The 10455-nt window shown below is 38.2% G+C and overlaps 1 non-coding gene across 1 annotated transcript; it reads right to left on the reverse strand.

Moving 5' to 3' along the window:
* Positions 1 to 9980: 9980 nt before the first annotated feature.
* On the reverse strand, positions 9981 to 10055 carry Trnat-ugu. Its single transcript has one exon. It is a non-coding gene; the product is annotated as a tRNA-Thr (tRNA).
* Positions 10056 to 10455: the final 400 nt, after the last annotated feature.

The following is a 10455-nucleotide window of genomic DNA, read 5'->3' on the forward strand; positions in this document are numbered from 1 at the left end:
CGTGACGTCAATAAATACGAAGACCTCGGCTGTAAGAAATTATAGGGGGCAAATTGGTTGCTTTGAGAAATTGCACAGTATAGTTTCAATGAATTCCCATAAGTAAGATACTTCAGATACGCCTATTGTAATCTTTTTATTCGATAATTCATGGTTTTCAGATATTTCTAGAATAATGATATATGATTAAAATCGTAAATTAAATCCAAAATATTATTATTAACTACAAAGGTCACTTAGCATTGTCTCCTTGCAAACTGAATGCATCTAATTTTGGTTACCATTGGCTTACCACTGTTTACTTTCTTCAACTTAACGAATCTTTATTATAGAACTGCAAATTTAAAGGGTCAACACAATTACGTTTTATGATAAGAAAAGATTTTCATTACTCATTTTCGAAAGAATGAAGTACAACACCCTCAAAAATTAATCTATGATATGACACCATATTCAGCATGGCACTTAAAATTTCTGATATCACAGTGTCACGTAAATACACGTTGACAATGGCGAGGAATACAACATTGCTTAGTTGCTTAAAGAATTATTCACATTCACGTGATTAGCACGAACGTTTGCAGCGAATTTGTGTTCGAGAACATTTTCTGAATCGTAGTTACCCACAGCATCCTCGGATCTGTATAAATCGTCTCTCAGAAGCATTTTTCTGGTACGAACATCACACACGTTACCATATTTTTTGGCATTTCCCACTGTTTACGTGCACACATCTTGACAAAGTTCCGTTAGCAAGAATCTAAAATTAGAGACAGAGCTTCCATTTCTCGGTTTATTCTGTAGCCGTCAACTAACATGAATAAAGCACACTCCATACATGTTTCACATGCTATAACTCTTTTTCTCGTCGAGTGTCCTTACCATCGGTTACAATTGAGGTCTTCATATATCATTTCCATGTATATGTGAACAAAAAGTGTGCATATAAATTGGAAATGTATCTGCTCAAATTATTTATTTATTGTTTACTTAGTCTGATCAGATTAGGGCCTCAGCGCGCTCGTTTACATCTGACCAGGAGCAACACATACTAAACAATATCACATAACAAACAAAATAATATTAATTTATATTACCAACAAAAATAATAACTGGATATAATAATAATAATACCTCAACACAAACCAATAATCATGACAGAACAACGGGAAAGAATCCACTACCCCGGGCCCCAGTCAGTAAGACTGGGTAATAGACCTGATCATCGGATTCCAGGGGATCAGGCATGTCATGAAGAGAAGAATCGGAGCCTCTCAAAAACCCTCAAGATGAAGAAAGTATTTTACATGGGAACACTCAACACCAACACACTACTGAGGCCAGGTAAACTGAAACAATTAACAAATGCCATGGATAAATACAACATCAAAGTTATGGCAATACAGGAAACACGATTTGCAGATGAGAACCACTTTGATTCTGAAAATTACAGGATATATAAGGGGAAACCAGCCATAACCATCCCAGGAAGAAATCTCAAACTCTTCGGAACTGGTTTTGTAGTACATAAATCGATACTGGACTCCGTAATAGATTTCACCTCAAAATCAGAAAAAATGTCGACACTCACGATAAGATCTGGAAACAAAGCCTATACACTAATCAATGGACATGCCCCACAAACAATTATAACAAGAAGAACCCAGAGATGATTGAGGAATTCTGGGAAGATCTGGAAGAAACTACCAGCAAAATCCCCAAGAATCACATAAAAGTGTTACTAGGAGACTTCAATGCCCAGTTAGGCAAGGAAAGAAGATTCCGAGACACGACAGGGAAACACACGGCCCACATGAGAACAAACAAAAATGGAGAGAACTTGATAAACTTCTGCAGAAATTTTGATCTGAAAATCATGTCAACGCAATTCCAGAAACCACACAGAAAACTTGTAACTTGGAAATCCCCCAACCATGCTCTAGGAGAATTTCAGATAGACCACGTAGCAATATCCACAAAAAACACCAGAGAAATAATGAACGTAAGAACAAGGAAAGGAGTTTTCGAATCTGATCATCACCTTCTCCAAATTAAAGTAAAATTTATACCCAATAGACAAATCAAGAGAACCAACAGATCTTTCAGAACAGATCCAGAGTACCTACAAATAAACAAGAAAGAAATAATAGAAGAAATTACGAAAATCAACAGCAACAACTGGACAGAACTGTCAGAAAAAATAAAAGAACTGATAAAATTGGGGCAGCCACCGAGAAAAAGGAAACACCGATGGTGGAACATGACATGCGACAGGGCCATAGAAGACAGAATACAAGCCTGGAAAAAATTTAACAGCCATAAAACACAAGAAAAATGGGAAGACTTCAACAGGATACAGAAAAACACTTCAAAAATAATCCGAAGAGAAAAAAGAGGTTACGAAAACAGCAGGTTGAAGGAGATAGAAGAAGACTTCACCAGAAACAACACACGAAATTTTTACAGAGTATTCCGAGAAAATTTAACAGGATATCAGCCACCAAGCTTATGCTTCAAAAGACAAGATGGAACACTGGAGACAAATCCGAAGAAAAACTGTGAAATATTAGCCAGATACTTTGACACGTTACTTAACTGTGATAAACCAAAGCAGAGATTACAGTTTACAAAACCAGAACCCAACCGGGACTCCGAACCCCCAACATATGAAGAAATCGTGAAAATAATAAAATCCTTGAAAAATAATAGAGCACCAGGAGAAGATGGACTGATTGCAGAAATCTGGAAATTAGACCATGAAAAAATTACACCCAAAATTCATAGTGTAATCAAAAACATCTGGGAAACAGAAGATACCAGAAGAATGGAAGTCAGCCCTAATACACCCCCTCCATAAGAAAGGAGACAAAACAGATCCTAATAACTATAGAGGGATTTCGTTACTGCCGGTGGCATACAAAATTCTATCAAAAGCTCTGTTAAATCGCCTAGAACCTCAGATAGATCCACAGATCGGAGAATACCAAGGAGGCTTCAGGAAGGGAAGATCATGCAGTGAGCAGATCTGGTGTCTGAGAACATTATTAACAACGAGAAAGTCCAGAAACACCACAGTAACATTTGTTGATTTCAAGAAGGCTTACGATTCCATAGATAGAGAAACACTTTTTAATACACTAGAAGAAATGAAGGTAGACAATAAGACCAGAAAACTAATTCAGGAAACATTAACAAATACAAAGTCAAAAGTGAAGTTCATGGGCGAGATCTCAGAATCTTTCGAAATCAAGACAGGAGTGAGACAGGGAGATGGCCTGTCACCCATTTTATTTAACGCTGTTTTAGAGAAAATTATCAGGACGTGGGACAAAGGAGTCAATGGGGTAAAGATGGGGAGAGAGAAAAATAGAACCGTCAACATAAAATGTCTGGCCTTTGCCGACGATATAGCCATCATTACAAATGACAGAAAAGAAGCCAGAGAAGCCCTAGAGATATTGCATGAAATCGCAGCCAGAACAGGACTACAAATATCATATGAAAAAACCCAGTACGTGGACACAAAATCTGCAGACAGAAGCCCATTGATAACAAAGTACGGAAAGACAACACAAGTAGAAAGTTTCAAATACCTGGGAGAGATTATACAGAAAACAGGACTGAATTCAACAGCCAATGAAGAAAGGGTTACAAAACTACAAAAAGCATACAGACTTACCTGGAACCATTACAATAAAAGAAATATTTCTGTCAATGCCAAATTAAGACATTACAAAACAGTAGTCTTACCTGAGGCCTTGTATGCCTCAGAAACAACACTAATCAGAGGAAGAACTAAAATCAAGGAAATGGAAAAGCAAGAGAGGAAGATTCTGAGAAAGATCTATGGGCCAGTTCAGAGACAGGGGATCTGGATAAAGAGACCAACAAAGGAATTGTACAAACAGGCAGAGACAATTGCAGACAATATCAGAAAAAGAAGGGCAAAATTCTATGGGCACATTCATAGGATGAATGAAAATAGGCTGACCAAGAAGATTTTTAACATAGTGGTGACGAATAAGGTGAAAACTAACTGGGTAAAGGAAACCATGGAAGACCTCAAAAATCTAAACATCTCCACAGAAGAAATATCAAACAGAGGAAAATACAGAGAAAAAATCAACAAACAGAAATTCGAAGAAACACCAAAAGAGAAGAAACCAGGAAAGAAGTGGACAGAAGAGAGGAAGAAGAAACACAGTGAATTTATGAAAGGTTTTTGGGAAGAGAAAAGAAAGAGACAGAAAAAAGTGCCATGAATTTGAAATGTACCAATTTATGTACCATATTGTCATTGTGAATATTGATTGTGTTTTAACGCTCTCCTTAATGGGGAATTAACGATAATAATAATAATAATAACAATAATAGTAACACTAACAGTGATGATAAAATAATGGATAAATTAAGAATGATATTGATTATTTATTACATAAAAATCAATAATAATAATAATAATTTGTATTATTAATTAAAAGTAATAATTGCCAATAATAACAATAACAATAATAATAGTAACACTAATAATGATAATAAAATAATGGCTCCTTTAAGAACGATACTGATTAGTTTAGCACTTTTGAAGCCTTGTTTGATATTGCAAGGAGTGGAAGAGGTAATGAAAGAAGATAAAACTGAAATGCAAGTGACAGTGGCTGCTAGGAAAAAACAGAATTTGTATAGAGAACTCTGTAGACAAGGGGAGGGAAAACAGATGGGCGAGGAAGGGCTGACGAGAGTGAATTGCAGAAAAGATAGCTATTGTGACAGAAGACGGGCCATTTGGTGTTTTTTGAAGTTTGAAAAGATGTTAATTTCCCAAATATTTTGAGGAAGATTGTTCCAAAATGGGGTTCCTGATACAAAAAATGATTTAGAGACGATGGCAGTATTTGCACAGTGGTACAGAGTGGATTTTACTCTGTTGAGAACGTGTATTTCTGCTGTGTTCTTCAGACTGTAAGGTAAGGTTTGAAGATAAATAGGAGGGAGTGCGATGATTGAGAATGTGCATTATTAGTGCAACAGAAGGTACTACAAGTTACTGACCGATTTAGTTATGTCGGCAGCCTTGTCCGTAATATTAGGGATGCAGATGAAGATACGAGTATCACCAGCAGAATTGGAAAAGCTTCAGCGTTCTTCCAACGAATGCGATCCATATGACTGCTAGACTCAATCAGTATGTCCACAAAACTTAGGCTGCACTCTTCCACCATCCTAACGATGGCCAAAAACGAATGTGAAACCTGGAAAATGTCAGAAAAATCAGGCCACAGTTTCAGTATATTTCACAAACGATGCTTGAGGCGAATTTTCAAGATCACCTATCGCGACCACGTTTTGCATGATAAAGTGCTGAGAAGAACTGAGCCTGCATAAAACTGTTGCTGATAGAAGGTTGAAGCTTGCGGGGCATGTTCTACGCATGAAAGGTGGAAGTAACCCTGAATCAGCTCTGTTATGGGAACAAATGGATGGATTCAGAAGTAGAGGAAGCCCTTGTAACGCCTGGAAAGGAGCTTTTACAACGGATGTTCAATGCATGAACATGAACAGGGAGATAGCTGAAAATCTGGCAGTTGATGTAGGAAGCTTGTTGCAGGAAATACTACATAGCCTTCGAAGAAGAAAGTCTAAGTAAGTATCATTTGCAACATACCACTGGAAAATAATGAAATAAGACTAGAAATATGTGGTACTTGAAAGCTAAGCCGCCAAAACGACCTCCAAATTTGGCAAAAAATAACACCAAAATTAGGAAAAGATAACACCGAAACAACTCATAAAATGAAAAGATTTTTTTTCCCGTCCCCAATCTTGGAGTACAAACCACGCACACTGCTGGACGCAGCTGCCGGAGAACTGGATCCACAGACGTGACGAAACTGCATGCGCCACATTCGCTCTCCCCCATACAAGCGACTCGGCATCACGCGGCAGGCAGGTCACTCACTCGCCTCCACGTGTGCGAGCAGGTGCAATGGCCTTGTCACTAGCTGCGGAAACATAGAGGCTAACTTCGTCAAAATGCACTGATACTGATGGGTCTGGTAAGCACTGCAGCGCATTTCGAACTGGAACTCCCTTTTAGTAACGGGATTTCCGTACGTTCTATGGATATAGTGTATGACCGATCCCTGAGGTTCTCAGAGTTTTCCACTGCGCTTGAATATGATTACGTATAACTAATATTAGCCGACCGAATTTAATGAAAGCTACTGCAGACCACTGATTTAGCTGTACAGCAGTATATATTGCGTAAGTTAATAGTTAATGTAATAATGCTCGTGTCCATTTTGCAGCCAAGATCACGCTGACAGTAAGAAGTATTTGGAGCAGACCAAATGAAAAAGATCAACACTGAAAATGTAATATTTGATGGTAATTACCATTTCCATCAATAAAGAATGGCATTAATAGCTTAAGACACAGCCTATGATGTCCAGTTTCAAAATAGCGAAAGTATTTGAAGGTTTATCAGTACAGAATTTGTTGACAACTACTTTCATAGAACCATTCTAAAGTTTAGGCACGTAAAAGGGAAGAGTAAAATAAAAAAATATGGCTGTTAGAGTACAATACAAGAAATACATAAGTATGAGCACGAATCTTAACTTCATTAAGTGGGGTAAGGATACCTAATTCCGTGATATTTTTCAACTAGTGTTGCACACTGTTCGTAAATAAAAAATCGTTATTTAAATAACAACTCAGGAAGACAGACTGAACGTTATAGAATATTTTTTTCATATGACTGATTATTGTAAAGTTTTACAAATATAGCGTAAAGGTCTAGAAATCATTTCTGTGAAAATGGCTCCTAAAGGCGATACAAGATTCCTAAATCAATGATAGTGGTATCCTAATTTCGTGAACGGTGTCCTAGTTCCGTGAGACCAAAAACAATGAACATAAAATACACAAAGTGATCCGCTACACTGCTTAATATTTCTAATATATTAATATGATGATAAAGACCTAAACGGCAAAATCTGCAGAAACTTATTTCGCTTAAAGCAACACATATCTTATACAGGGTGTTCAGAAACAGTCGGAAAAGCTTGTAACGGTGCTACAGGAAACGCTGCGCTGGCCAATAATTTTTAAGAAAAAAATTCGATACGTTGCGCCATTTCCGAGTAATTTTGCATTGAAGTTAGCCAATCAAGTCGTAGCGCACGCTAACTCAAGCAGCCTGTCGGAGACAGGGTCGCGAAACTTGTTCTTCGTTTGGTTTCTTCAAACCGAACATACGATGCTCACCTATCTAAAATTTATCACATCCGAAAACTACACTTTTTAACTGTAATGAGCACTTGAGCAAGACTTGAGCAAGATATATCTCAAGGACCGGCAGACGCCTGTGCATTACCGCATTTTAACGCATCAAGTGCTTCAATTTGCGGGCTTAAAGACCTGATTGCCCTGCTTCAATGCTAAAAAAACTCGAAAACGGCGCAACGTATGTTTATTATCTTAATAATTCATGGTCGGCACAACCTCTCCTGCAACACCATTACAATTTTTCAGATTGGTTCTGACCACCCCGTATAAGAAAAAAAGAAAAAACTTGTACAAAAGTAAAAAAACAAAGTAAGTAAATCAGTTGCTAAACCTAAAACAGAAGGAGAAACTAGATATCGTCTTTTTGTTCAAACAAACACATTAATCTATACATACTGAACACATTAAAATGTCTTTGTCATGAACATCCCCTACACTCTCACATTTGCTATAGTACAACTGAAGACAGAAACAACTCCGTATCTGAGTCTGTAACTCATGTTCCTAGTCCAAATTGACCACGAAACATCTAATGTTGTGAGATTTCGGGTTTCTTAGTCCGTCTCTTACCCCATTTCTTTCCTGTGCATTTTTAGAAGATGCGCCAGGTTCTCGATCATCAATGAATATAGTTGGGGATATGGTATGAACTTGAGCAGACTGTGATTTTATGTGAGTGTTCCTCGCTGGGGATGGTTCACATAAAGGAACAGACAGTATTTGTTCTTTCTTTGAGGTCTGGTTAACTTCAGGGACGGGTGCCAGGACTTCTGTTAAAAGGGTGCATCCCGGCGTTAAACTCATTATGCCATAATAATATTTACTAGACAATATTTTCCGCCATTTTAGCAGAAAGTAGTTAATGAAAATTATATATTTACTCGTCTATACACTTCACTTTATGTATATATGGTGTGTGTACTGTAAGACCTTCGGTACACACACCATCAGATTATTTGACTTGTCGCTCTAACGAAGTAGGCGAGTGTCAGCAATATGTCTCGTGGTCTTATCGTGGTGTGTTTATCTTCTGCCGTTAGGTCAGACGATAGAAATGCCACTTGCACGCTTAGAGTAGCAGATTGATGGTGACCAACTTCAAACAGGAATTGATTAATTTTCACACACATTTATTAAAATAATAACAAGCATAAACATTACATAACTTGATTCTGGATGCTGTTTACAATTGACAATCTGAAGTTCCTTTGGTCTTGGTATGTTAATCTTATTCTCCCATATCTCTGATACTTCACAAAGTGTCTATACATTTATCTTCATGGCTATGTACAGGAATATGGTAACCTTATTAGGTGCAGATTGAAACTTGACTATAGACTGGTACAGACTAATGCAGACTGGTACAGACTGGTGCAGACAAATGCAGACTAATGCAGACTGACTGATTGGAGGTCTGTACACTCGTTATAATACCACGCGCGTTCAGGTATCACTGAGCGAGTGTGATCCGCAAGGAGAAAAGGTTCTACGTTAGCAGCAATCTCATTGGCTGCGTTACGTATTAATATGCGGATCGGCGGAAGCATAATTTGGTCCATCTCTAAGGCAGCGCCATCTCGTAGTGCGGAGACGGGCGAGCACTGCGCCTGCGCTGTTGTGCTTAGCGGGGCGCGCTCTAGTGTGGAAAGTTGTGTATGCGCTGACTACGTGGAACTATGTACACAACAGTATATGTAGAGCTTCACTTTCTTGAACTGTTTTATTTAACCACGTCTTTTGTCTAAATTTACCATAGTAACCCTGGTTACGAAACAGACCATGTAGCAGAAAATACGAAAACAAAGTATGAAACGGGAAAGCTATTCCAGAACTGTGTTAGCACAACATTATGGCAATAATGACTTACAGGGGTTCCTTGGAAGTTTATCTACATTATCAACGATTATTAACGTTTTTGCACTTATTTTTACATCTCAGTTCAGTATTTCTTCAGCAGTGGTCACAAAGCACAGAAAATCTCGAGCATTTCACTAACGTTCATGCGCAACACGTGGTGTGGTCATCTCCTTTAACATAGAATGCTAGGGAATATAGAACTGCAAAGCTGGTGACTTGGGCTATCTGCTGGATACTTGAGGTCTAACTCACAGAGCCTAACACAGCAGCAGGCAGCTGTAGTATGTGTCACGCTATATGGGATATCACAGAATTAAGCCTCCTTACCCTTATGTATCACACAAAACGTTCTCACCTAAATAAGAATATTTCTTTAGCGTTTTAAGGCGGATCTAAGCTGACAATCATTTTATAGTTTAAAGTATTACATAATCCAAATACAGTTAATCACGACTGCGAATGTACGAAAACGCCTACTATTATTTCATGTAGGAAAATACAGGAGAACGCACTGCCAATACGTCTGTGACAGTATAACAAGGTTTTTTGGAGATAGGAACTATATTTAGTTAGTTAGGTAGGTAGTTTCTTGTTCCAGAGATCATTTGAACGATTATTTTATGTAAATCATGTCGAACGAGTCAGTTTATACGACATGCATACATGTCTAATGTTAACATTAATGAACTATATATGACGGTAGTATCTGTTCCCGAAAGAACAGTTACCGTGGATGACCATGCAGATTTGCTAGAAATGAAATGATAATTAAATAGACACCCTAGCTGCAAGCAGGCGTTGATACACTTCATTGGGGACATGTTGAAAATGTGTGCCCCGACCGGGACTCGAACCCGGGATCTCCTGCTTACATGGCAGACGCTCTATCTATCTGAGCCACCGCGGGCACAGAGGATAGTGCGTCTGCAGGGACTTGTCCCTTGCACGCTCCCCGTGAGATCCACATGTCCCCAATGAAGTGTATCAACGCCTGCTTGCAGCTAGGGTGTCTATTTAATTATCATAACATTAATGAACATATTTTTTAGTCATACTCAAGCGACTGCACTTAAAGCCTAGGTATTTTTTGACAGGCTACCAGTCTTTAAATACAAACTCCTCCATGGAAAAGAAGGACTTGTCGAAGAAAAATGATTTTAGGTTAGATTTGAATGGGTGAAAACCATAAAGGTATAAGTGACATTTTTTTTTGCAAAACTGAGTTAAGTGAACTTTCGGCCACGAAATTAGGGATACTTATCAGTGGCACAAAGATCCAGGTGCCTACTGCTAACGTCTGCCATCTAC

Source organism: Schistocerca americana, chromosome X, assembly GCF_021461395.2.
Source record: "Schistocerca americana isolate TAMUIC-IGC-003095 chromosome X, iqSchAmer2.1, whole genome shotgun sequence".
Lineage (NCBI taxonomy): Eukaryota > Metazoa > Arthropoda > Insecta > Orthoptera > Acrididae > Schistocerca > Schistocerca americana.